Source organism: Anas platyrhynchos, chromosome 4 (assembly GCF_047663525.1).
Source record: "Anas platyrhynchos isolate ZD024472 breed Pekin duck chromosome 4, IASCAAS_PekinDuck_T2T, whole genome shotgun sequence".
Classification (NCBI taxonomy): Eukaryota; Metazoa; Chordata; class Aves; order Anseriformes; family Anatidae; genus Anas; species Anas platyrhynchos.
The window spans coordinates 293,765-318,425 of record NC_092590.1 but is presented as its reverse complement, the minus strand read 5'-3'; positions in this window follow the sequence as shown (position 1 = coordinate 318,425).

The following is a 24,661-nucleotide window of genomic DNA, read 5'->3' as shown; positions in this document are numbered from 1 at the left end:
GGTCCTATTGCTGAGGTCACAATGCTGAGGTCCTATTGTTGATGTCCTATTGCTCAGGTCACAATGCTGTGGTCCTATTGCTGTGGTCCTATTGCTGAGGTCCTATTGCTGAGGTCACAATGCTGAGGTCCTATTGCTGAGGTCCTTTTGCTGAGGTCCTATTGCTGAGGTCCTATTACTGAGGTCACAATGCTGAGGTCCTATTGCTGAGGTCACAATGCTGAGGTCACATTTCTGAGGTCCTATTGCTGATGTCATATTGCTGAGGTCCTATTGCTGAGGTCACAATGCTGAGGTCCTATTGCTGAGGTCAAAATGCTGAGGTCCTATTGCTGAGGTCCTTTTGCTGTGGTCCTATTACTGAGGTCCTATTGCTGAGGTACTATTACTGAGGTCCTATTGCAGAGGTCACAATGCTGAGGTCCTATTGCTGAGGTCCTATTGCTGAAGTCACAATGCTGAGGTCCTATTGCTGAGGTCACAATTCTGAGGTCCTATTGCAGAGGCTCTATTGCTGAGGTCCTATTGCTGAGATCACAATGGTGAGGCCCTATTGCTAAGGTCCTATTCCTGAGGTCCTATTACTGAGGTCACAATGCTGAGGTCCTATTGCTGAGGTCTTATTGCTGAGGTCCTATTGCTGAAGTCCTATTGCTGAGGTCCTATTGCTGAGGTCACAATGCTGAAGTCCTATTGCTGAGGTCCTATTGCTGAGGTCACAATGCTGAGGTCCTATTGCTGAGGTCCTATTGCTGAGGTCCTATTGCTGAGTTCACAATGCTGAGGTCCTATTGCTGAGGTCACAATGCTGAGGTTTTATTGCCGAGGTCCTATTGCTGAGGTCACAATGCTGAGGTCCTATTGCTGAGGTCCTATTGCTGAGGTCCTATTGCTGAGGTCCTATTGCTGAGTTCACAATGCTGAGGTCCTATTGCTGAGGTCACAATGCTGAGGTCACAATTCTGAGGTCCTATTGCTGAGGTCCTATTGCTGAGGTCACAATGCTGAGGTCCTATTGCTGAGATCCTATTGCTGAGGTCCTATTGCTGAGGTCCTATTTCTGAGGTCACAATGCTTAGGTCCTATTCCTGAGGTCCTATTGCTGAGGTCACAAAGATGAGTTCCTATTGCTGAGGTTCTATTGCTGAGGTCCTATTGCTGAGGTCCTATTGCTGAGGTCCTATTGCTGAGGTCACAATCCTGAGGTACTATTGCTGAGGTCCTATTGCTGAGGTCACAATGCTGAGGTCCTATTGCTGAGGTACGATTGCTGAGGTCGTATTGCTGAGGTCCTATTGCTGAGGTCACAATGCTGAGGTCCTATTTCTGAGGTCCTATTGCTGAGGTCCTATGGCTGTGGTCCTATTGCGGAGGTCATAATGCTGAGGTCCTATTGCTGAGGCCCTATTGCTGAGGTCCTATTGCTGAGGTCACAATGCTGAATTCCTATTGCTGAGGTCCTATTGCTGAGGCCCTATTGCTGAGGTACTATTGCTGAAGTCACACTGCTGAGGTCCTATTGCTGAGGTCACAATTCTGAGGTCCTATTGCTGAGGTCCTATTGCTGAGGTCACAAAGCACAGGTCACAATTCTGAGGTCCTATTGCTGTGGTCATATTGCTGAGGTCCTATTGCTGAGGTCCTATTACTGAGGTCCTATTGCTGAGGTCCTATTGCTGAGGTTCTATTGCCGAGGTCCTATTGCTGAGTTCACAATGCTGAGGTCCTATTGCTGAAGTCACACTGCTGATGTCCTATTGCTGAGGTCCTATTGCTGAGGACACAATGCTGAGGTCCTATTGCTGAGGTCCTACTGCTGAGGTCACAATGCTGAGGTCACAATGCTGAGGTCCTATTGCTGAGGTCACAATGCTGAGGTCACAATGCTGAGGTCCTATTGATGAGGTCACAATGCTGAGGTCACAATGCTGAGGTCCTATTTCTGAGGTCCTATTGCTGAGGTCATAATGCTGAGGTCACAATGCTGAGGTCACAATGCTGAGGTCCTATTGCTGAGGTCACAATGCTTAGGTTACAATGCTGAGGTCCTATTGCTGAGGTCCTATTGCTGCGGTCCTATTGCTGAGGTCACAATGCTGAGGTGCTATTGCTGAGTTCAAAATGCTGAGGTCACAATGCTGATGTCCTATTGCTGAGGTCACAATGCAGAGGTCCTATTGCTGAGGTCACAATGCTGAGGTCCTATTGCTGACGTCACAATGCTGAGGTCCATTTGCTGTGGTCCTATTTCCGAGGTCCTATTGCTGAGGTCACAATGCTGAGGTCACAATGCAGAGGTCCTATTGCTGAGGTCCTATTGCTGAGGTCCTATTGCTGAGGTCACAATGCTGAGGTGCTATTGCTGACGTCAAAATGCTGAGGTCACAATGCTGATGTCCTATTGCTGAGGTCACAATGCAGAGGTCCTATTGCTGAGGTCAAAATGCTGAGGTCCTTTGCTGAGGTCACAATGCTGAGGTCACAATGCTGAGGTCCTATTGCTGAGGTCACAATGCTGAGGTCACAATGCTGAGGTCCTTTTGCTGTGGTCCTTTTGCTGTGGTCCTATTTCTGAGGTCCTATTGCTGAGGTCACAATGCTGAGGTCACAATGCTGAGGTCCTATTGCTGAGGTCACAATGCTGAGGTCCTATTGCTGAGGTCCTATTGCTGAGGTCCTATTGCTGAGGTCCTATTGCTGAGTTCACAATGCTGAGGTCCTATTGCTGAGGTCACAATGCTGAGGTCACAATTCTGAGGTCCTATTGCTGAGGTCCTATTGCTGAGGTCACAATGCTGAGGTCCTATTTCTGAGATCCTATTGCTGAGGTCCTATTGCTGAGGTCCTATTTCTGAGGTCACAATGCTTAGGTCCTATTGCTGAGGTCCTATTGCGGAGGTCACAAAGATGAGGTCCTATTGCTGAGGTTCTATTCCTGAGGTCCTATTGCTGAGGTCCTATTGCTGAGGTCCTATTGCTGAGGTCACAATGCTAAGGTTCTATTGCTGAGGTCCTATTGCTGAGGTCACAATGCTGAGGTCCTATTGCTGAGGTACGATTGCTGAGGTCGTATTGCTGAGGTCCTATTGCTGAGGTCACAATGCTGAGGTCTTATTTCTGAGGTCCTATTGCTGAGGTCCTATGGCTGTGGTCCTATTGCGGAGGTCATAATGCTGAGGTCCTATTGCTGAATCCCTATTGCTGAGGTCCTATTGCTGAGGTCACAATGCTGATTTCCTATTGCTGAGGTCCTATTGCTGAGGCCCTATTGCTGAGGTCCTATTGCTGAAGTCACACTGCTGAGGTCCTATTGCTGAGGTCACAATTCTGAGGTCCTATTGCTGAGGTCCTATTGCTGAGGTCACAAAGCACAGGTCACAATTCTGAGGTCCTATTGCTGTGGTCATATTGCTGAGGTCCTATTGCTGAGGTCCTATTACTGAGGTCCTATTGCTGAGGTCCTATTGCTGAGGTTCTATTGCCGAGGTCCTATTGCTGAGGTCACAATGCTGAGGTCCTATTGCTGAGGTCCTATTGCTGAGGTCCTATTGCTGAGGTACTATTGCTGAGGTCCTATTGCTGAGTTCACAATGCTGAGGTCCTATTGCTGAGGTCACAATTCTGATGTCCTATTGCTGAGGTCCTATTGCTGAGGACACAATGCTGAGGTCCTATTGCTGAGGTCCTACTGCTGAGGTCACAATGCTGAGGTCACAATGCTGAGGTCACAATGCTGAGGTCCTATTGCTGAGGTCACAATGCTGAGGTCACAATGCTGAGGTCCTATTTCTGAGGTCCTGTTGCTGAGGTCATAATGCTGAGGTCACAATGCTGAGGTCACAATGCTGAGGTCCTACTGCTGAGGTCACAATGCTTAGGTTACAATGCTGAGGTCGTATTGCTGAGGTCCTATTGCTGAGGTCCTATTGCTGAGGTCACAATGCTGAGGTGCTATTGCTGAGTTCAAAATGCTGACGTCACAATGCTGATGTCCTATTGCTGAGGTCACAATGCTGAGGTCACAATGCAGAGGTCCTATTGCTGAGGTCCTATTGCTGAGGTCCTATTGCTGAGGTCCTATTGCTGAGGTCACAATGCTGAGGTGCTATTGCTGACGTCAAAATGCTGAGGTCACAATGCTGATGTCCTATTGCTGAGGTCACAATGCAGAGGTCCTATTGCTGAGGTACTATTGCTGAGGTCCTATTGCTGAGGTCACAATGCTGAGGTCACAATGCTGAGGTCACAATGCTGAGGTCCTATTGCTGAGGTCACAATGCTGAGGTCACAATGCTGAGGTCCTTTTGCTGTGGTCCTTTTGCTGTGGTCCTATTTCTGAGGTCCTATTGCTGAGGTCACAATGCTGAGATCACAATGCTGAGGTCACAATGCTGAGGTCCTATTGCTGAGGTCCTATTGCTGAGGTCCTATTGCTGAAGTCACAATGCTGAGGTCACAATGCTGATGTCCTATTGCTGAGGTCACAATGCAGAGGTCCTATTACTGAGGTCCTATTGCTGAGGTCCTATTGCTGAAGTCACAATGCTGAGGTCCTATTGCTGATGTCCTATAGCTGAGATCCTATTGCTGAGGTCACAATGCTGATTTCACAATACTGAGGTCCTATTGCTGAGGTCACAATGCTGAGGTCACAATGCTGACGTCCTATTGCTGAGGTCCTATTTCTGAGGTCCTATTGCTGAGATGGTCTTGCTGAGGTCCTATTTCTGAGGTCCTATTGCTGAGGTCACAATGCTGAGGTCCTATTGCTGAGGTCCTATTGCTGAGGTCCTATTGCTGTGGTCCTATTGCTGATGTGACAATGCTGAGGTCCTATTGCTGAGGTCACAATGCTGAGGTCCTATTGCTGAGGTCACAATGTTGAGGTCCTTTTGCTCAGGTCCTATTGCTGAGGTCATATTGCTGAGGTCCTATTGCTGAGGTCCTATTGCTGAGGTTACAATGCTGAAGTCCTATTGCTGAGGTCCTATTGCTGAGGTCACTATGCTGAGGTCCTATTGCTGAGGTCCTATTGCTGAGGTCACAATGCACAGGTCACAATTCTGAAGTCCTATTGCTGTGGTCCTATTGCTGATGTCCTGTTGCTGAGGTCCTATTGCTGAGGTCACAATGCTGAGGTCACAATTCTGAGGTCCTATTGCTGAGGTCCTATTGCTGAGGACACAATGCTGAGGTCCTATTGCTGAGGTCCTATTACTGAGGTCACAATGCTGAGGTCACAATGCTGAGGTCCTATTGCTGAGGTCACAATGCTGAGGTCCTTTTGCTGTGGTCCTATTTCTGAGGTCCTATTGCTGAGGTCATAATGCTGAGGTCACAATGCTGAGGTCACAATGCTGAGGTCCTATTGCTGAGGTCACAATGCTGAGGTCACAATGCTGAGGTCCTATTGCTGAGGTCACAATGCTGAGGTTTTATTGCTGAGGTCACAATGCTGAGGTGCTATTGCTGAGTTCAAAATGCTAAGGTCACAATGCTGATGTCTTGTTGCTGAGGTCACAATGCAGAGGTCCTATTGCTGAGGTCCTATTGCTGAGGTCCTATTGCTGAGGTCACAATGCTGAGGTCACAATGCTGAGGTCCTATTGCTGAGGTCACAATGCTGAGGTCCTTTTGCTCTGGTACCATTTCTGAGGTCCTATTGCTGAGGTCACCATGCTGAGGTCACAATGCTGAGGTCCTATTGCTGAGGTCTTATTGCTGAGGTCACAATGCTGAGGTCACAATGCTGAGGTCACAATGCTGAGGTCCTATTGCTGAGGTCCTATTGCTGAGGTCCTATTGCTGAGGTCACAATGCTGAGGTGCTATTTCTGACGTCAAAATGCTGAGGACACAATGCTGATGTCCTATTGCTGAGGTCACAATGCAGAGGTCCTATTGCTGAGGTCCTATTGCTGAGGTCCTATTGCTGAGGACACAATGCTGAGGTCCTATTGCTGAGGTCCTATTGCTGAGGTCCTATTGCTGAGGTCCTATTGCTGAGTTCACAGTGCTGAGGTCCTATTGCTGAGGTCACAATGCTGAGGTCACAATTCTGAGGTCCTATTGCTGAGGTCCTATTGCTGAGGACACAATGCTGAGGTCACAATGCTGAGGTCCTATTGCTGACGTCACAATGCTGAGGTCCTTTTGCTGTGGTCCTATTTCCGAGGTCCTATTGCTGAGGTCACAATGCTGAGGTCACAATGCTGAGGTCACAATGCTGAGGTCCTATTGCTGAGGTCACAATACTGAGGTCACAATGCTGAGGTCCTTTTGCTGTGGTCCTTTTACTGTGGTCCTATTTCTGAGGTCCTATTGCTGAGGTCACAATGCTGAGATCACAATGCTGAGGTCACAATGCTGAGGTCCTATTACTGAGGTCCTATTGCTGAGGTCCTATTGCTGAAGTCACAATGCTGAGGTCACAATGCTGATGTCCTATTGCTGAGGTCACAATGCTGATGTCCTATTGCTGAGGTCACAATGCAGAGGTCCTATTACTGAGGTCCTATTGCTGAGGTCCTATTGCTGAAGTCACAATGCTGAGGTCCTATTGCTGATGTCCTATAGCTGAGATCCTATTGCTGAGGTCACAATGCTGATTTCACAATACTGAGGTCCTATTGCTGAGGTCACAATGCTGAGGTCACAATGCTGACGTCCTATTGCTGAGGTCCTATTTCTGAGGTCCTATTGCTGAGATGGTCTTGCTGAGGTCCTATTTCTGAGGTCCTATTGCTGAGGTCACAATGCTGAGGTCCTATTGCTGAGGTCCTATTGCTGAGGTCCTATTGCTGTGGTCCTATTACTGAGGTCACAATGCTGAGGTCCTATTGCTGAGGTCACAATGCTGAGGTCCTATTGCTGAGGTCACAATGTTGAGGTCCTTTTGCTCAGGTCCTATTGCTGAGGTCATATTGCTGAGGTTACAATGCTGAAGTCCTATTGCTGAGGTCCTATTGCTGAGGTCACTACGCTGAGGTCCTATTGCTGAGGTCCTATTGCTGAGGTCACAATGCACAGGTCACAATTCTGAAGTCCTATTGCTGTGGTCCTATTGCTGATGTCCTGTTGCTGAGGTCCTATTGCTGAGGTCCTATTGCTGAGGACACAATGCTGAGGTCCTATTGCTGAGGTCCTATTACTGAGGTCACTACGCTGAGGTCCTATTGCTGAGGTCCTATTGCTGAGGTCACAATGCACAGGTCACAATTCTGAAGTCCTATTGCTGTGGTCCTATTGCTGATGTCCTGTTGCTGAGGTCCTATTGCTGAGGTTCTATTCCTGAGGTCCTATTGCTGAGGTCCTATTGCTGAGGTCCTATTGCTGAGGTCACAATGCTGAGGTCCTTTTGCTGTGGTCCTATTTCTGAGGTCCTATTGCTGAGGTCATAATGCTGAGGTCACAATGCTGAGGTCACAATGCTGAGGTCCTATTGCTGAGGTCACAATGCTGAGGTTTTATTGCTGAGGTCACAATGCTGAGGTGCTATTGCTGAGTTCAAAATGCTAAGGTCACAATGCTGATGTCCTGTTGCTGAGGTCACAATGCAGAGGTCCTATTGCTGAGGTCCTATTGCTGAGGTCCTATTGCTGAGGTCACAATGCTGAGGTCACAATGCTGAGGTCCTATTGCTGAGGTCACAATGCTGAGGTCCTTTTGCTCTGGTACTATTTCTGAGGTCCTATTGCTGAGGTCACCATGCTGAGGTCACAATGCTGAGGTCCTATTGCTGAGGTCTTATTGCTGAGGTCACAATGCTGAGGTCACAATGCTGAGGTCACAATGCTGAGGTCCTATTGCTGAGGTCCTATTGCTGAGGTCCTATTGCTGAGATCACAATGCTGAGGTGCTATTTCTGACGTCAAAATGCTGAGGACACAATGCTGATGTCCTATTGCTGAGGTCACAATGCAGAGGTCCTATTGCTGAGGTCCTATTGCTGAGGTCCTATTGCTGAGGACACAATGCTGAGGTCCTATTGCAGAGGTCCTATTGCTGAGGTCCTTTTGCTGAGGTCCTATTGCTGAGTTCACAGTGCTGAGGTCCTATTGCTGAAGTCACAATGCTGAGGTCACAATGCTGAGGTCCTATTGCTGAGGTCCTATTGCTGAGGTCCTATTTCTGAGGTCACAATGCTTAGGTCCTATTCCTGAGGTCCTATTGCTGAGGTCACAAAGATGAGTTCCTATTGCTGAGGTTCTCTTGCTGAGGTCACTACGCTGAGGTCCTATTGCTGAGGTCCTATTGCTGAGGTCACAATGCACAGGTCACAATTCTGAAGTCCTATTGCTGTGGTCCTATTGCTGATGTCCTGTTGCTGAGGTCCTATTGCTGAGGTTCTATTCCTGAGGTCCTATTGCTGAGGTCCTATTGCTGAGGTCCTATTGCTGAGGTCACAATGCTGAGGTCCTTTTGCTGTGGTCCTATTTCTGAGGTCCTATTGCTGAGGTCATAATGCTGAGGTCACAATGCTGAGGTCACAATGCTGAGGTCCTATTGCTGAGGTCACAATGCTGAGGTTTTATTGCTGAGGTCACAATGCTGAGGTGCTATTGCTGAGTTCAAAATGCTAAGGTCACAATGCTGATGTCCTGTTGCTGAGGTCACAATGCAGAGGTCCTATTGCTGAGGTCCTATTGCTGAGGTCCTATTGCTGAGGTCACAATGCTGAGGTCACAATGCTGAGGTCCTATTGCTGAGGTCACAATGCTGAGGTCCTTTTGCTCTGGTACTATTTCTGAGGTCCTATTGCTGAGGTCACCATGCTGAGGTCACAATGCTGAGGTCCTATTGCTGAGGTCTTATTGCTGAGGTCACAATGCTGAGGTCACAATGCTGAGGTCACAATGCTGAGGTCCTATTGCTGAGGTCCTATTGCTGAGGTCCTATTGCTGAGGTCACAATGCTGAGGTGCTATTTCTGACGTCAAAATGCTGAGGACACAATGCTGATGTCCTATTGCTGAGGTCACAATGCAGAGGTCCTATTGCTGAGGTCCTATTGCTGAGGTCCTATTGCTGAGGACACAATGCTGAGGTCCTATTGCAGAGGTCCTATTGCTGAGGTCCTTTTGCTGAGGTCCTATTGCTGAGTTCACAGTGCTGAGGTCCTATTGCTGAAGTCACAATGCTGAGGTCACAATGCTGAGGTCCTATTGCTGAGGTCCTATTGCTGAGGTCACAAAGCACAGGTCACAATTCTGAGGTCCTATTGCTGTGGTCATATTGCTGAGGTCCTATTGCTGAGGTCCTATTACTGAGGTCCTATTGCTGAGGTCCTATTGCTGAGGTTCTATTGCCGAGGTCCTATTGCTGAGGTCACAATGCTGAGGTCCTATTGCTGAGGTCACAATTCTGATGTCCTATTGCTGAGGTCCTATTGCTGAGGACACAATGCTGAGGTCCTATTGCTGAGGTCCTACTGCTGAGGTCACAATGCTGAGGTCACAATGCTGAGGTCCTATTGCTGAGGTCACAATGCTGAGGTCACAATGCTGAGGTCCTATTGCTGAGGTCACAATGCTGAGGTCCTATTTCTGAGGTCCTATTTCTGAGGTCCTGTTGCTGAGTTCATAATGATGAGGTCACAATGCTGAGGTCACAATGCTGAGGTCCTATTGCTGAGGTCACAATGCTTAGGTTACAATGCTGAGGTCCTATTGCTGAGGTCCTATTGCTGAGGTCCTATTGCTGAGGTCCTATTGCTGAGGTAACAATGCTGAGGTGCTATTGCTGAGTTCAAAATGCTGAGGTCACAATGCTGAGGTCCTATTGCTGACGTCACAATGCTGAGGTCCTTTTGCTGTGGTCCTATTTCCGAGGTCCTATTGCTGAGGTCACAATGCTGAGGTCACAATGCAGAGGTCCTATTGCTAAGGTCCTATTGCTGAGGTCCTATTGCTGAGGTCACAATGCTGAGGTGCTATTGCTGACGTCAAAATGCTGAGGTCACAATGCTGATGTCCTATTGCTGAGGTCACAATGCAGAGGTCCTATTGCTGAGGTACTATTGCTGAGGTCCTATTGCTGAGGTCACAATGCTGAGGTCACAATGCTGAGGTCCTTTTGCTGTGGTCCTTTTGCTGTGGTCCTATTTCTGAGGTCCTATTGCTGAGGTCCTATTGCTGAGGTCCCAATGCTGAGGTCCTATTGCTGAGGTCCTATTGCTGAGGTCACAATGCTGAGGTCACAATGCTGAGGTCACAATTCTGATGTCCTATTGCTGAGGTCCTATTGCTGAGGTCCTATTGCTGAGGTCACAATGCTGAGGTCACAATGCTGAGGTCCTACTGCTGAGGTCACAATGCTGAGGTCACAATGCTGAGGTCACAATGCTGAGGTCCTATTGCTGAGGTCACAATGCTGAGGTCACAATGCTGTGGTCCTATTTCTGAGGTCCTGTTGCTGAGGTCATAATGCTGAGGTCACAATGCTGAGGTCACAATGCTGAGGTCCTACTGCTGAGGTCACAATGCTTAGGTTACAATGCTGAGGTCGTATTGCTGAGGTCCTATTGCTGAGGTCCTATTGCTGAGGTCACAATGCTGAGGTGCTATTGCTGAGTTCAAAATGCTGACGTCACAATGCTGATGTCCTATTGCTGAGGTCACAATGCAGAGGTCCTATTGCTGAGGTCACAATGCTGAGGTCCTATTGCTGACGTCACAATGCTGAGGTCCTTTTGCTGTGGTCCTATTTCCGAGGTCCTATTGCTGAGGTCACAATGCTGAGGTCACAATGCAGAGGTCCTATTGCTGAGGTCCTATTGCTGAGGTCCTATTGCTGAGGTCATATTGCTGAGGTCACAATGCTGAGGTGCTATTGCCGACGTCAAAATGCTGAGGTCACAATGCTGATGTCCTATTGCTGAGGTCACAATGCAGAGGTCCTATTGCTGAGGTACTATTGCTGAGGTCCTATTGCTGAGGTCACAATGCTGAGGTCACAATGCTGAGGTCACAATGCTGAGGTCCTATTGCTGAGGTCACAATGCTGAGGTCACAATGCTGAGGTCCTTTTGCTGTGGTCCTTTTGCTGTGGTCCTATTTCTGAGGTCCTATTGCTGAGGTCACAATGCTGAGATCACAATGCTGAGGTCTAAATGCTGAGGTCCTATTGCTGAGGTCCTATTGCTGAGGTCCTATTGCTGAAGTCACAATGCTGAGGTCACAATGCTGATGTCCTATTGCTGAGGTCACAATGCTGATGTCCTATTGCTGAGGTCACAATGCAGAGGTCCTATTACTGAGGTCCTATTGCTGAGGTCCTATTGCTGAAGTCACAATGCTGAGGTCCTATTGCTGATGTCCTATAGCTGAGATCCTATTGCTGAGGTCACAATGCTGATTTCACAATACTGAGGTCCTATTGCTGAGGTCACAATGCTGAGGTCACAATGCTGACGTCCTATTGCTGAGGTCCTATTTCTGAGGTCCTATTGCTGAGATGGTCTTGCTGAGGTCCTATTTCTGAGGTCCTATTGCTGAGGTCACAATGCTGAGGTCCTATTGCTGAGGTCCTATTGCTGAGGTCCTATTGCTGTGGTCCTATTGCTGATGTGACAATGCTGAGGTCCTATTGCTGAGGTCACAATGCTGAGGTCCTATTGCTGAGGTCACAATGTTGAGGTCCTTTTGCTCAGGTCCTATTGCTGAGGTCCTATTGCTGAGGTTACAATGCTGAAGTCCTATTGCTGAGGTCCTATTGCTGAGGTCACTATGCTGAGGTCCTATTGCTGAGGTCCTATTGCTGAGGTCACAATGCACAGGTCACAATTCTGAAGTCCTATTGCTGTGGTCCTATTGCTGATGTCCTGTTGCTGAGGTCCTATTGCTGAGGTTCTATTCCTGAGGTCCTATTGCTGAGGTCCTATTGCTGAGGTCCTATTGCTGAGGACACAATGCTGAGGTCCTATTGCTGAGGTCCTATTACTGAGGTCACAATGCTGAGGTCACAATGCTGAGGTCCTATTGCTGAGGTCACAATGCTGAGGTCCTTTTGCTGTGGTCCTATTTCTGAGGTCCTATTGCTGAGGTCATAATGCTGAGATCACAATGCTGAGGTCACAATGCTGAGGTCCTATTGCTGAGGTCACAATGCTGAGGTCACAATGCTGAGGTCCTATTGCTGAGGTCACAATGCTGAGGTTTTATTGCTGAGGTCACAATGCTGAGGTGCTATTGCTGAGTTCAAAATGCTAAGGTCACAATGCTGATGTCCTGTTGCTGAGGTCCCAATGCAGAGGTCCTATTGCTGAGGTCCTATTGCTGAGGTCCTATTGCTGAGGTCACAATGCTGAGGTCACAATGCTGAGGTCCTATTGCTGAGGTCACAATGCTGAGGTCCTTTTGCTCTGGTACTATTTCTGAGGTCCTATTGCTGAGGTCACCATGCTGAGGTCACAATGCTGAGGTCCTATTGCTGAGGTCATAATGCTGAGGTCACAATGCTGAGGTCACAATGCTGAGGTCACAATGCTGAGGTCCTATTGCTGAGGTCCTATTGCTGAGGTCCTATTGCTGAGGTCACAATGCTGAGGTGCTATTTCTGACGTCAAAATGCTGAGGACACAATGCTGATGTCCTATTGCTGAGGTCACAATTCAGAGGTCCTATTGCTGAGGTCCTATTGCTGAGGTCCTATTGCTGAGGACACAATGCTGAGGTCCTATTGCTGAGGTCCTATTGCTGAGGTCCTATTGCTGAGGTCCTATTGCTGAGTTCACAGTGCTGAGGTCCTATTGCTGAAGTCACAATGCTGAGGTCACAATTCTGAGGTCCTATTGCTGAGGTCCTATTGCTGAGGTCCTATTTCTGAGGTCACAATGCTTAGGTCCTATTCCTGAGGTCCTATTGCTGAGGTCACAAAGATGAGTTCCTGTTGCTGAGGTTCTATTCCTGAGGTCCTATTGCTGAGGTCCTATTGCTGAGGTCCTATTGCTGAGGTCACAATGCTGAGGTTCTATTGCTGAGGTCCTATTGCTGAGGTCACAATGCTGAGGTCCTATTGCTGAGGTACGTTTGCTGAGGTCGTATTGCTGAGGTCCTATTGCTGAGGTCACAATGCTGAGGTCCTATTTCTGAGGTCCTATTGCTGAGGTCCTAAGGCTGTGGTCCTATTGCGGAGGTCATAATGCTGAGGTCCTATTGCTGAGGCCCTATTGCTGAGGTCCTATTGCTGAGGTCACAATGCTGAATTCCTATTGCTGAGGTCCTATTGCTGAGGCCCTATTGCTGAGGTCCTATTGCTGAGGTCACACTGCTGAGGTCCTATTGCTGAGGTCACAATTCTGAGGTCCTATTGCTGAGGTCCTATTGCTGAGGTCACAAAGCACAGGTCACAATTCTGAGGTCCTATTGCTGTGGTCATATTGCTGAGGTCCTATTGCTGAGGTCCTATTACTGAGGTCCTATTGCTGAGGTCCTATTGCTGAGGTTCTATTGCCGAGGTCCTATTGCTGAGTTCACAATGCTGAGGTCCTATTGCTGAGGTCACAATTCTGATGTCCTATTGCTGAGGTCGTATTGCTGAGGACACAATGCTGAGGTCCTATTGCTGAGGTCCTACTGCTGAGGTCACAATGCTGAGGTCACAATGCTGAGGTCCTATTGCTGAGGTCACAATGCTGAGGTCCTATTTCTGAGGTCCTTTTTCTGAGGTCCTGTTGCTGAGGTCATAATGCTGAGGTCACAATGCTGAGGTCACAATGCTGAGGTCCTATTGCTGAGGTCAAAATGCTTAGGTTACAATGCTGAGGTCCTATTGCTGAGGTCCTATTGCTGAGGTCACAATGCTGAGGTCAAAATGCTGAGGTGCTATTGCTGAGTTCAAAATGCTGAGGTCACAATGCTGATGTCCTATTGCTGAGGTCACAATGCAGAGGTCCTATTGCTGAGGTCCTATTGCTGAGGTCCTATTGCTGAGGTCACCATGCTGAGGTCACAATGCTGAGGTCCTATTGCTGAGTTCACAATGCTGAGGTCCTATTGCTGACGTCACAATGCTGAGGTCCTTTTGCTGCGGTCCTATTTCCGAGGTCCTATTGCTGAGGTCACAATGCTGAGGTCACAATGCAGAGGTCCTATTGCTAAGGTCCTATTGCTGAGGTCCTATTGCTGAGGTCACAATGCTGAGGTGCTATTGCTGACGTCAAAATGCTGAGGTCACAATGCTGATGTCCTATTGCTGAGGTCACAATGCAGAGGTCCTATTGCTGAGGTACTATTGCTGAGGTCCTATTGCTGAGGTCACAATGCTGAGGTCACAATGCTGAGGTCACAATGCTGAGGTCCTATTGCTGAGGTCACAATGCTGAGGTCACAATGCTGAGGTCCTTTTGCTGTGGTCCTTTTGCTGTGGTCCTATTTCTGAGGTCCTATTGCTGAGGTCACAATGCTGAGGTCACAATGCTGAGGTCCTATTGCTGAGGTCACAATGCTGAGGTCCTATTGCTGAGGTCCTATTGCTGAGGTCCTATTGCTGAGGTCCTATTGCTGAGTTCACAATGCTGAGGTCCTATTGCTGAGGTCACAATGCTGAGGTCACAATTCTGAGGTCCTATTGCTGAGGTCCTATTGCTGAGGTCACAATGCTGAGGTCCTATTGCTGAGATCCTATTGCTGAGGTCCTGTTGCTGAGGTCCTATTTCTGAGGTCAAAATGCTTAGGTCCTATTCCTGAGGTCCTATTGCTGAGGTCACAAAGATGAGGTCCTATTCCTGAGGTTCTATTCCTGAGGTCCTATTTCTCAGGTCCTATTGCTGAGGTCCTATTGCTGAGGTCACAATGCTAAGGTTCTATTGCTGAGGTCCTATTGCTGAGGTCACAATGCTGAGGTCCTATTGCTGAGGTACGATTGCTGAGGTCGTATTGCTGAGGTCCTATTGCTGAGGTCACAATGCTGAGGTCCTATTTCTGAGGTCCTATTGCTGAGGTCCTATGGCTGTGGTCCTATTGCGGAGGTCATAATGCTGAGGTCCTATTGCTGAGGCCCTATTGCTGAGGTCCTATTGCTGAGGTCACAATGCTGAATTCCTATTGCTGAGGTCCTATTGCTGAGGCCCTATTGCTGAGGTCCTATTGCTGAAGTCACACTGCTGAGGTCCTATTGCTGAGGTCACAATTCTGAGGTCCTATTGCTGAGGTCCTATTGCTGAGGTCACAAAGCACAGGTCACAATTCTGAGGTCCTATTGCTGTGGTCATATTGCTGAGGTCCTATTGCTGAGGTCCTATTACTGAGGTCCTATTGCTGAGGTCCTATTGCTGAGGTTCTATTACCGAGGTCCTATTGCTGAGGTCACAATGCTGAGGTCCTATTGCTGAGGTCCTATTGCTGAGGTCCTATTGCTGAGGTCCTATTGCTGAGTTCACAATGCTGAGGTCCTATTGCTGAGGTCACAATTCTGATGTCCTATTGCTGAGGTCCTATTGCTGAGGACACAATGCTGAGGTCCTATTGCTGAGGTCCTACTGCTGAGGTCACAATGCTGAGGTCACAATGCTGAGGTCCTATTGCTGAGGTCACAATGCTGAGGTCACAATGCTGAGGTCCTATTTCTGAGGTCCTGTTGCTGAGGTCATAATGCTGATGTCACAATGCTGAGGTCACAATGCTGAGGTCCTACTGCTGAGGTCACAATGCTTAGGTTAAAATGCTGAGGTCCTATTGCTGAGGTCCTATTGCTGAGGTCCTATTGCTGAGGTCACAATGCTGAGGTCCTATTGCTGAGTTCAAAATGCTGACGTCACAATGCTGATGTCCTATTGCTGAGGTCACAATGCAGAGGTCCTATTGCTGAGGTCACAATGCTGAGGTCCTATTGCTGACGTCACAATGCTGAGGTCCTTTTGCTGTGGTCCTATTTCCGAGGTCCTATTGCTGAGGTCACAATGCTGAGGTCACAATGCAGAGGTCCTATTGCTGAGGTCCTATTGCTGAGGTCCTATTGCTGAGGTCCTATTGCTGAGGTCACAATGCTGAGGTGCTATTGCTGACGTCAAAATGCTGAGGTCACAATGCTGATGTCCTATTGCTGAGGTCACAATGCAGAGGTCCTATTGCTGAGGTCCTATTGCTGAGGTCCTATTGCTGAGGTCACAATGCTGAGGTCACAATGCTAAGGTCCTATTGCTGAGGTCACAATGATGAGGTCACAATGCTGAGGTCCTTTTGCTGTGGTCCTTTTGCTGTGGTCCTATTTCTGAGGTCCTATTGCTGAGGTCACAATGCTGAGATCACAATGCTGAGGTCACAATGCTGAGGTCCTATTGCTGAGGTCCTATTGCTGAGGTCCTATTGCTGAAGTCACAATGCTGAGGTCACAATGCTGATGTCCTATTGCTGAGGTCACAATGCTGATGTCCTATTGCTGAGGTCACAATGCAGAGGTCCTATTACTGAGGTCCTATTGCTGAGGTCCTATTGCTGAAGTCACAATGCTGAGGTCCTATTGCTGATGTCCTATAGCTGAGATCCTATTGCTGAGGTCACAATGCTGATTTCACAATACTGAGGTCCTATTGCTGAGGTCACAATGCTGAGGTCACAATGCTGACGTCCTATTGCTGAGGTCCTATTTCTGAGGTCCTATTACTGAGGTCCTATTGCTGAGGTCCTATTGCTGAGGTTCTATTGCCGAGGTCCTATTGCTGAGGTCACAATTCTGATGTCCTATTGCTGAGGTCCTATTGCTGAGGACACAATGCTGAGGTCCTATTGCTGAGGTCCTACTGCTGAGGTCACAATGCCTAGGTCACAATGCTGAGGTCCTATTGCTGAGGTCACAATGCTGAGGTCACAATGCTGAGGTCCTATTGCTGAGGTCACAATGCTGAGGTCACAATGCTGAGGTCCTATTTTTGAGGTCCTGTTGCTGAGGTCATAATGCTGAGGTCACAATGCTGAGGTCACAATGCTGAGGTCCTATTGCTGAGGTCACAATGCTTAGGTTACAATGCTGAGGTCCTATTGCTGAGGTCCTATTGCTGAGGTCCTATTGCTGAGGTCACAATGCTGAGGTGCTATTGCTGAGTTCAAAATGCTGAGGTCACAATGCTGATGTCCTATTGCTGAGGTCACAATGCAGAGGTCCTATTGCTGAGGTCCTATTGCTGAGGTCCTATTGCTGAGGTCACAATGCTGAGGTCACAATGCTGAGGTCCTATTGCTGAGGTCACAATGCTGAGGTCCTATTGCTGACGTCACAATGCTGAGGTCCTTTTGCTGTGGTCCTATTTCCGAGGTCCTATTGCTGATGTCACAATGCTGAGGTCACAATGCAGAGGTCCTATTGCTGAGGTCCTATTGCTGAGGTCCTATTGCTGAGGTCACAATGCTGAGGTGCTATTGCTGACGTCAAAATGCTGAGGTCACAATGCTGATGTCCTATTGCTGAGGTCACAATGCAGAGGTCCTATTGCTGAGGTCCTATTGCTGAGGTCCTATTGCTGATGTCACAATGCTGAGGTCACAATGCTGAGGTCACAATGCTGAGGTCCTATTGCTGAGGTCACAATGCTGAGGTCACAATGCTGAGGTCCTTTTGCTGTGGTCCTTTTGCTGTGGTCCTATTTCTGAGGTCCTATTGCTGAGGTCACAATGCTGAGGTCACAATGCTGAGGTCCTATTGCTGAGGTCACAATGCTGAGGTCCTATTGCTGAGGTCCTATTGCTGAGGTCCTATTGCTGAGGTCCTATTGCTGAGTTCACAATGCTGAGGTCCTATTGCTGAGGTCACAATGCTGAGGTCACAATTCTGAGATCCTATTGCTGAGGTCCTATTGCTGAGGTCACAATGCTTAGGTCCTATTGCTGAGATCCTATTGCTAAGGTCCTATTGCTGAGGTCCTATTTCTGAGGTCACAATGCTTAGGTCCTATTGCTGAGGTCACAATGCTAAGGTTCTATTGCTGAGGTCCTATTGCTGAGGTCACAATGCTGAGGTCCTATTGCTGAGGTACGATTGCTGAGGTCGTATTGCTGAGGTCCTATTGCTGAGGTCACAATGCTGAGGTCCTATTTCTGAGGTCCTATTGCTGAGGTCCTATGGCTGTGGTCCTATTGCGGAGGTCATAATGCTGAGGTCCTATTGCTGAGGCCCTATTGCTGAGGTCCTATTGCTGAGGTCACAATGCTGAATTCCTATTGCTGAGGTCCTATTGCTGAGGCCCTATTGCTGAGGTCCTATTGCTGAAGTCACACTGCTGAGGTCCTATTGCTGAGGTCACAATTCTGAGGTCCTATTGCTGAGGTCCTATTGCTGAGGTCACAAAGCACAGGTCACAATTCTGAGGTCCTATTGCTGAGGTCATATTGCTGAGGTCCTATTGCTGAGGTCCTATTACTGAGGTCCTATTGCTGAGATCCTATTGCTGAGGTCCTATTGCTGAGGTCCTATTTCTGAGGTCACAATGCTTAGGTCCTATTGCTGAGGTCCTATTGCTGAGGTCACAAAGATGAGGTCCTATTGCTGAGGTTCTATTGCTGAGGTCCTATTGCTGAGGTCCTATTGCTGAGGTCCTATTGCTGAGGTCACAATGCTAAGATTCTATTGCTGAGGTCCTATTGCTGAGGTCACAATGCTGAGGTCCTATTGCTGAGGTACGATTGCTGAGGTCGTATTGCTGAGGTCCTATTGCTGAGGTCACAAAGCTGAGGTCCTATTTCTGAGGTCCTATTGCTGAGGTCCTATGGCTGTGGTCCTATTGCGGAGGTCATAATGCTGAGGTCCTATTGCTGAGGCCCTATTGCTGAGGTCCTATTGCTGAGGTCACAATGCTGAATTCCTATTGCTGAGGTCCTATTGCTGAGGCCCTATTGCTGAGGTCCTATTGCTGAAGTCACACTGCTGAGGTCCTATTGCTGAGGTCACAATTCTGAGGTCCTATTGCTGAGGTCCTATTGCTGAGGTCACAAAGCACAGGTCACAATTCTGAGGTCCTATTGCTGAGGTCATATTGCTGAGGTCCTATTGCTGAGGTCCTATTACTGAGGTCCTATTGCTGAGGTCCTATTGCTGAGGTTCTATTGCCGAGGTCCTATTGCTGAGGTCACAATGCTGAGGTCCTATTGCTGAGGTCACAATTCTGATGTCCTATTGCTGAGGTCCTATTGCTGAGGACACAATGCTGAGGTCCTATTGCTGAGGTCCTACTGCTGAGGTCACAATGCTGAGGTCACAATGCTGAGGTCACAATGCTGAGGTCACAATGCTGAGGTCCTATTGCTGAGGTCACAATGCTGAGGTCACAATGCTGAGGTCCTATTTCTGAGGTCCTGTTGCTGAGGTCATAATGCTGAGGTCACAATGCTGAGGTCACAATGCTGAGGTCCTACTGCTGAGGTCACAATGCTTAGGTTACAATGCTGAGGTCCTATTGCTGAGGTCCTATTGCTGAGGTCACAATGCTGAGGTCCTATTGCTGAGGTCCTATTGCTGAGGTCACAATGCTGAGGTGCTATTGCTGAGTTCAAAATGCTGAGGTCACAATGCTGATGTCCTATTGCTGAGGTCACAATGCAGAGGTCCTATTGCTGAGGTCACAATGCTGAGGTCCTATTGCTGACGTCACAATGCTGAGGTCCTTTTGCTGTGGTCCTATTTCCGAGATCCTATTGCTGAGGTCACAATGCTGAGGTCACAATGCAGAGGTCCTATTGCTGAGGTCCTATTGCTGAGGTCCTATTGCTGAGGTCCTATTGCTGAGGTCACAATGCTGAGGTGCTATTGCTGACGTCAAAATGCTGAGGTCACAATGCTGATGTCCTATTGCTGAGGTCACAATGCAGAGGTCCTATTGCTGAGGTACTATTGCTGAGGTCCTATTGCTGAGGTCACAATGCTGAGGTCACAATGCTGAGGTCACAATGCTGAGGTCCTATTGCTGAGGTCACAATGCTGAGGTCACAATGCTGAGGTCCTTTTGCTGTGGTCCTTTTGCTGTGGTCCTATTTCTGAGGTCCTATTGCTGAGGTCACAATGCTGAGATCACAATGCTGAGGTCACAATGCTGAGGTCCTATTGCTGAGGTCCTATTGCTGAGGTCCTATTGCTGAAGTCACAATGCTGAGGTCACAATGCTGATGTCCTATTGCTGAGGTCACAATGCTGATGTCCTATTGCTGAGGTCACAATGCAGAGGTCCTATTACTGAGGTCCTATTGCTGAGGTCCTATTGCTGAAGTCACAATGCTGAGGTCCTATTGCTGAGGTCCTATAGCTGAGATCCTATTGCTGAGGTCACAATGCTGATTTCACAATACTGAGGTCCTATTGCTGAGGTCACAATGCTGAGGTCACAATGCTGACGTCCTATTGCTGAGGTCCTATTTCTGAGGTCCTATTGCTGAGATGGTCTTGCTGAGGTCCTATTTCTGAGGTCCTATTGCTGAGGTCACAATGCTGAGGTCCTATTGCTGAGGTCCTATTGCTGAGGTCCTATTGCTGTGGTCCTATTGCTGATGTGACAATGCTGAGGTCCTATTGCTAGGGTCACAATGCTGAGGTCCTATTGCTGAGGTCACAATGTTGAGGTCCTTTTGCTCAGGTCCTATTGCTGAGGTCATATTGCTGAGGTCCTATTGCTGAGGTCCTATTGCTGAGGTTACAATGCTGAAGTCCTATTGCTGAGGTCCTATTGCTGAGGTCACTATGCTGAGGTCCTATTGCTGAGGTCCTATTGCTGAGGTCACAATGCACAGGTCACAATTCTGAAGTCCTATTGCTGTGGTCCTATTGCTGATGTCCTGTTGCTGAGGTCCTATTGCTGAGGTCACAATGCTGAGGTCACAATTCTGAGGTCCTATTGCTGAGGACACAATGCTGAGGTCCTATTGCTGAGGTCCTATTACTGAGGTCACAATGCTGAGGTCACAATGCTGAGGTCCTATTGCTGAGGTCACAATGCTGAGGTCCTTTTGCTGTGGTCCTATTTCTGAGGTCCTATTGCTGAGGTCATAATGCTGAGGTCACAATGCTGAGGTCACAATGCTGAGGTCCTATTGCTGAGGTCACAATGCTGAGGTTTTATTGCTGAGGTCACAATGCTGAGGTGCTATTGCTGAGTTCAAAATGCTAAGGTCACAATGCTGATGTCCTGTTGCTGAGGTCACAATGCAGAGGTCCTATTGCTGAGGTCCTATTGCTGAGGTCCTATTGCTGAGGTCACAATGCTGAGGTCACAATGCTGAGGTCCTATTGCTGAGGTCACAATGCTGAGGTCCTTTTGCTCTGGTACTATTTCTGAGGTCCTATTGCTGAGGTCACCATGCTGAGGTCACAATGCTGAGGTCCTATTGCTGAGGTCTTATTGCTGAGGTCACAATGCTGAGGTCACAATGCTGAGGTCACAATGCTGAGGTCCTATTGCTGAGGTCCTATTGCTGAGGTCCTATTGCTGAGGTCACAATGCTGAGGTGCTATTTCTGACGTCAAAATGCTGAGGACACAATGCTGATGTCCTATTGCTGAGGTCACAATGCAGAGGTCCTATTGCTGAGGTCCTATTGCTGAGGTCCTATTGCTGAGGACACAATGCTGAGGTCCTATTGCTGAGGTCCTATTGCTGAGGTCCTATTGCTGAGGTCCTATTGCTGAGTTCACAGTGCTGAGGTCCTATTGCTGAGGTCACAATGCTGAGGTCACAATTCTGAGGTCCTATTGCTGACGTCCTATTGCTGAGGACACAATGCTGAGGTCACAATGCTGAGGTCCTGTTTCTGAGGTCTTGTTGCTGAGGTCATAATCCTGATGTCACAATGCTGAGGTCATAATGATGAGGTCCTATTGCTGAGGTCAATATGCTTAGGTTACAATGCTGATGTCCTATTGCTGAGGTCCTATTGCTGAGGTCCTATTGCTGATGTCCTATTACTGAGGTCACAATGCTGAGGTGCTATTGCTGAGTTCAAAATGCTGAGGTCACAATGCTGAGGTCACAATGCTGAGGTCCTATTGCTGAGGTCACAATGCTGAGGTCCTATTGCTGACGTCACAATGCTGAGGTCCTTTTGCTGTGGTCCTATTTCCGAGGTCCTATTGCTGAGGTCACAATGCTGAGGTCACAATGCAGAGGTCCTATTGCTGAGGTCCTATTGCTGAGGTCCTATTGCTGAGGTCACAATGCTGAGGTGCTATTGCTGATGTCAAAATGCTGAGGTCACATTGCTGAGGTCCTATTGCTGAGGTCACAATGCAGAGGTCCTATTGCTGAGGTACTATTGCTGAGGTCCTATTGCTGAGGTCACAATGCTGAGGTCACAATGCTGAGGTCACAATGCTGAGGTCCTATTGCTGAGGTCACAATGCTGAGGTCACAATGCTGAGGTCCTTTTGCTGTGGTCCTTTTGCTGTGGTCCTATTTCTGAGGTCCTATTGCTGAGGTCACAATGCTGAGGTCACAATGCTGAGGTCCTATTGCTGAGGTCCTATTGCTGAGGTCCTATTGCTGAGGTCCTATTGCAGAGTTCACAATGCTGAGGTCCTATTGCTGAGGTCACAATGCTGAGGTCACAATTCTGAGGTCCTATTGCTGAGGTCCTATTGCTGAGGTTACAATGCTGAGGTCCTATTGCTGAGATCCTATTGCTGAGGTCCTATTGCTGAGGTCCTATTTCTGAGGTCACAATGCTTAGGTCCTATTGCTGAGGTCCTATTGCTGAGGTCACAAAGATGAGGTCCTATTGCTGAGGTTCTATTGCTGAGGTCCTATTGCTGAGGTCCTATTGCTGAGGTCCTATTGCTGAGGTCACAATGCTGAGGTTCTATTGCTGAGGTCCTATTGCTGAGGTCACAATGCTGAGGTCCTATTGCTGAGGTACGATTGCTGAGGTCGTATTGCTGAGGTCCTATTGCTGAGGTCACAATGCTGAGGTCCTATTTCTGAGGTCCTATTGCTGAGGTCCTATGGCTGTGGTCCTATTGCGGAGGTCATAATGCTGAGGTCCTATTGCTGAGGCCCTATTGCTGAGGTCCTATTGCTGAGGTCACAATGCTGAATTCCTATTGCTGAGGTCCTATTGCTGAGGTCCTATTGCTGAGGTCCTATTGCTGAAGTCACACTGCTGAGGTCCTATTGCTGAGGTCACAATTCTGAGGTCCTATTGCTGAGGTCCTATTGCTGAGGTCACAAAGCACAGGTCACAATTCTGAGGTCCTATTGCTGTAGTCATATTGCTGAGGTCCTATTGCTGAGGTCCTATTACTGAGGTCCTATTGCTGAGGTCCTATTGCTGAGGTTCTATTAGCCGAGGTCCTATTGCTGAGGTCACAATGCTGAGGTCCTATTGCTGAGGTCCTATTGCTGAGGTCCTATTGCTGAGGTCCTATTGCTGAGTTCACAATGCTGAGGTCCTATTGCTGAGGTCACAATTCTGATGTCCTATTGCTGAGGTCCTATTGCTGAGGACACAATGCTGAGGTCCTATTGCTGAGGTCCTACTGCTGAGGTCACAATGCTGAGGTCCTATTGCTGAGGTCCTATTGCTGAGGTCACAATGCTGAGGTCACAATGCTGAGGTCCTATTGCTGAGATCACAATGCTGAGGTCACAATGCTGAGGTCCTATTTCTGAGGTCCTGTTGCTGAGGTCATAATGCTGAGGTCACAATGCTGAGGTCACAATGCTGAGGTCCTACTGCTGAGGTCACAATGCTTAGGTTACAATGCTGAGGTCCTATTTCTGAGGTCCTATTGCTGAGGTCCTATTGCTGAGGTCACAATGCTGAGGTGCTATTGCTGAGTTCAAAATGCTGAGGTCACAATGCTGATGTCCAATTGCTGAGGTCACAATGCAGAGGTCCTATTGCTGAGGTCCTATTGCTGAGGTCCTATTGCTGAGGTCACAATGCTGAGGTCACAATGCTGAGGTCACAATGCTGAGGTCCTATTGCTGACGTCACAATGCTGAGGTCCTTTTGCTGTGGTCCTATTTCCGAGGTCCTATTGCTGAGGTCACAATGCAGAGGTCCTATTGCTGAGGTCCTATTGCTGAGGTCCTATTGCTGAGGTCCTATTGCTGAGGTCACAATGCTGAGGTGCTATTGCTGACGTCAAAATGCTGAGGTCACAATGCTGATGTCCTATTGCTGAGGTCACAATGCAGAGGTCCTATTGCTGAGGTACTATTGCTGAGGTCCTATTGCTGAGGTCACAATGCTGAGGTCACAATGCTGAGGTCACAATGCTGAGGTCCTATTGCTGAGGTCACAATGCTGAGGTAACAATGCTGAGGTCCTTTTGCTGTGGTCCTTTTGCTGTGGTCCTATTTCTGAGGTCCTATTGCTGAGGTCACAATGCTGAGATCACAATGCTGAGGTCACAGTGCTGAGGTCCTATTGCTGAGGTCCTATTGCTGAGGTCCTATTGCTGAAGTCACAATGCTGAGGTCACAATGCTGATGTCCTATTGCTGAGGTCACAATGCAGAGGTCCTATTACTGAGGTCCTATTGCTGAGGTCCTATTGCTGAAGTCACAATGCAGAGGTCCTATTGCTGATGTCCTATAGCTGAGATCCTATTGCTGAGGTCACAATGCTGATTTCACAATACTGAGGTCCTATTGCTGAGGTCACAATGCTGAGGTCACAATGCTGACGTCCTATTGCTGAGGTCCTATTTCTGAGGTCCTATTGCTGAGATGGTCTTGCTGAGGTCCTA